This window comes from Coptis chinensis, chromosome 7 (genome assembly GCF_015680905.1).
Source record: "Coptis chinensis isolate HL-2020 chromosome 7, ASM1568090v1, whole genome shotgun sequence".
Classification (NCBI taxonomy): domain Eukaryota; kingdom Viridiplantae; phylum Streptophyta; class Magnoliopsida; order Ranunculales; family Ranunculaceae; genus Coptis; species Coptis chinensis.
The window spans coordinates 82,595,713-82,600,141 of record NC_141462.1 but is presented as its reverse complement, the minus strand read 5'-3'; positions in this window follow the sequence as shown (position 1 = coordinate 82,600,141).

Below are 4,429 nucleotides of genomic sequence, written 5' to 3'. Positions count from 1 at the left end.
GAAATCGGCGATAAAGCGAACTATTCCATTCTTTTTGGGGACCGCCACGATGTTAGCGACCCAATCGGGGTAGTCCACCTTTCTGATGAAACCGACTTGTTTGAGTTTGTCGACTTCGTCATTAATGGCTTTCTGAACCGCAGAGATAACCGGCGAGGCCGCTGGCGAACTGGTTTAGCATTAGGACTTACATTTAACCGATGACATGCTACACTAGGGTCTATACGGGCACATCGATATACGACCGGTAAAACATCTTTATTCATAGCCAGAAAGTTTACAAGTTGGGCCTTGAGTGTAGGGTCAAGGTTAGCCCCTACATATACAAACTTGGGATCATTATCAGTTCCTAAGTTCACCCGCTCTCTATCGATCTGTTGAGGTCTTTGGCACGGTGGCGGCTTCTTCTTGTGTGGTGGCACTTTAGGCGACTTGAGGGAGAGTGCATTGATTCACCCCGAACTGGATCGGTATTTGTGGTGACGAGGATAGGAGCAAGGGATGGAGTATTTGTCGGCATGGAGACTTGTTGTCGCGACACATGGCTGTGAATCCATTGGGATGCCAACCGTGAGATAACAATAGTAGTAGAGGTCTTCCGGGCGTGGCTATGATATTAACACCAAACCGGCGTCTTTGGGAATCCGATTACGGGGGGCAACGGCCGGATTGACTTCACGGAGTGTAAGTGGGCGACTTCCTCTTCTTCTTTGGAGCCCCGGCGTCTTTACTTTGATCGTTGGCTCGACCTCGCAACCGAGGTCTTTGGCCATGGTATAAGCGGTGGGTTAAGCTACTTGTGTGGAGTGGTCTCTTCTTGTCGATCTTTCCTGGCGACAAGATTTGGTTACAATGATATGCTTCCGGTTGATTGCTTCTCAGCTCCATCAGTCCTCTGGGGCCCGGAAAATGGAGAACTTGATGCAATGTCGAAGATACAACTTGCATTTGGTGGATCCATCGTCATCCTAATATGGCATTATAGGACGATTGGATGTCCAGGACGCTGAAGCGCGTATTGCAGCTGACTTTGTCCTCTTTAGATCCCACTGATACTGGAAGGATGATATCACCGACAGGGTCGGCCCTGGAACCATTGAACCCATAAAGGGGGGCAATTGGATCTATCAGAACTGACTTCGGTAAACTCATTTCTTGGAGAGTGTGGTAAAATAAAATGTCGCAGGAACTCCCCGGGTCGATCAAGACGCGCTTTACCGTCCAGTCGCTGATCTTGACGTGGGTGAGGAAGGCAGACCTTGTTGAGGTCGGCCTCTATGAAAATGATATCTCCTGAATGGCGGCCTGAGTGACGCGGAGCATGTGCTGCTTGGAAAGTAAAATGATACACTTCTTGAAGAGCGCCAACACGACGTCTTTTCTCTCTGGATGAGGTAATTGAATCATCGGGGAAAGTAATCATGTGAATTGTTCGAGCATTGTCACGATCTGAGGAATGTTGTCTTCGCTCGTGACGAGAACGATCTTGGGGACGTCCTCTACGGTGGGGGCGAGCTTGAAAGTCTTGATGGTGACGGCGAGGTGGAGATCGACTGCGCACTCGGCGAGGTGGAGATCGGCTGTGCACTCGGCGAGCCATGAGCTTATGACGCAAATCACCGTCAGGAATGTTGGTGTACTGTTTAATGTGACCAGCTTCAACAAGGTCTTGAAGATAGTGCTTAAGCCCCTAACACGCATTGGTTTCATGACATTTAGCTTTGTGGAATGCACAGTATGGCTTGTCAGGTCGATCTACTGGCTGCTTCACATCTGGGCGGAAGTACGAGGCTCGCTGGATCTTGTCTAGGATGTAACTAGGAGAGCGTGTCAAGACAGCGAATTCTCTGTTGTTATCCCGTCGGGTTCCTGCCTTTGGTGCCAGCGACCTAGATCGTTTTTTGGCACGCAGGGTATGATCAGAGATCGCTGCTACCTCCTGGTTCTCGGCTAAACCACTGGACTGCAACCTTTCTTGCAACTTGATATACTTGTCAACCCGGGCGTACAGTTCGGATAGCGTTTCTGGGCGTTCCTTCATCAGCGATCTGGAGAGGTCGGTATTACGCACTCGACAGGCGTTAGAAAATGCCAGTGTGGCAAAAGATTCTTTCAGTCCGCTTTCCATACACAACAGTTCAGCCTTAAACCGCCCTAAGAATTGGCGAATGGTCTCGTCTTCTCTGAATGATAACTAGAACAGCGAATCAAGATCTGCCTTCTTTAGATGCATTTGTGCGCGTTATTGGCTAGCAAACGGTCGGTAAAATTTGCTCAAAAGTTTTAATAGAATCGGGTTCGAGAGAAGAACCAATCAAGTCGCCATCCTTGAGGCCGGCGGAAATAGTCGGCGATGGAGATGATCAAACTCGGAAAGAAGCGTAGAGGGCCAAACTTTGAATGTATCGAGCCACATCTTGACCGGGACAAGTCTTTGCCATCATACATGGGGAAGTGTGGCTGGATAAAATCTTGAGGAGAGGGTTCTTGAGAACTCGAAACGTCGGCCGAGCGAGCGGCCTTGCGGTATGTCTTGAGCATCTTTTGAACAATTTGGGTGCATCCTTTACGGCGCGGCCTATCCTATGTGACAATTAGTTAATCTGGCGATTAACCTCGTTGATGCCGTTTTCAGCAACATTACCGACTGGGTTCTTGTTGATAAAAGCGTCGACTTGGGCCCATAAGCGGCATTTTCTTGCTGAGCAAGGAAATGCTTTCGTTTGTTACGCCTAGTTGTTACGCAAGGTTTTGAACTGAGCTTGGTGACCATGCTTAGTGGGCTTGAGAATTGCAGATTTTTGAGTTAGGGTAGCGTGATTTCTCAAATGTCGAAACCACGACGGCAAATGTAAAGGTGTGTTTTTTTTTTTGCTTCTGGATCGAAAAAGAAGGGAATGGGTTGAGATTTTTTGGAGAGACCGAGTTCGCTGATGAGCGAGCTGCCTATGTATCCTCTCTTGATTTTTTATGGGTCAGAGGAATTAGGCCTCACGTAGTTCAAATAGGTGGTATTTATAGGCTTGTGAAGTTTCAATCCTAGAGGCACGTGTGCTCCCCCTGCGATGTAAGGTGGAGATTGTGAATGAGTGTTGGGCTGGTTTTAGTATAAGTCGTGTGTTGATTGGGAGCTGGTGCGGTAATTCCTATTTCCCAATGGTGGGAAATACAAGTAAGATTTTGGTAATGATTACCCCTGGTGGTGACCTTATTTGAGTGGATTACGTCTCCCGCCATGTGTTAAATCTTGAGGCGTCTTAGTTCATACCACCTACATGAAAGGAGCTGCTCCCAGATCGGTCTTGGAGGTCGACGTTTCGGGTTCACCTATGATGCGCGCGTATATCTTCACAAGGAGCTGCTCACAGGTCGGTCTTGGAGGTCGATGTCCGAGTTAAACTTATGCTTCACGCGTCGTGATAATCCTTAATGAGGATATTACTCCCCTACATGAGGGATTCCTGCTCTTTGATGAATTTTATTTTTTAACATCTTCAGTGATATCAGAGCTCTCATATGCATCTTCATCATCTGTATATAAGCACAATTAAAGCGTGAAACATGTCTTGGTGCGTCATCTGAGAAGAATGATTGTGTATCTCACAAGTTTCCATGGTAACCAAGGGAAAAAAGAAGAGTGCTGACTTGCATACCAACATTGGAGAATACCACTATGGCACTATAGAGAAGAAATTACAAATCTTAAAGAATACAAGCATACAAGGCATGTCCCAAAATCACTGTTTCATATTGTCTCCCAAGAGGAATTTTGTTCCAATCCAATGAGGCTAGAACAAACACAAAAATAAAAGTGAAACAAAATAATGACCTAACCCGTAACTCATAAGTAATACCTTATTTTCAAAAAACTCCATAGTACTCTTCGTCTCTACAATCGTCAACAGGCTCCGTTGAAGGTTATTCAGTCTTCATTATCTTCGAAAATATGATTATTCGTATTCTCCATTGGATGGTTAGCTTGTGCCTGGTTAGTTTACTTGGTTTTTAACATTTAACGCAACAACTGATAAAAAGGAACCAATTAACACAACTTTTATCATACATATATAAGAGTATGTATTGCCGATTTTTCTTTTTTGTATTGGAGATCTTTAGAAACTTCCTTGTCACCATCCCCAGTAAGATTGTGCTTCGAAGTTCTTCAAATTAACTCTTCCTACCAATGGAGTTTTGACGACTCCTTGTTACTCAACAAAGGAGACAAATATAAATTGCTTATGAGCTTATAATTTTACGCAGATGCCGTTCCCACAAAAAAATAAAAATGTGCACCTACGAATTTAAGAGTTTCAAGACACTAAATTAAGATGACCATATTCTGGCTGTTGATTTGGTTCCTAAAAGATGAGGCCAACAGTACCAACGTATGTTGATATACGCATAACTGTACGAAATAACCAAAACAAAA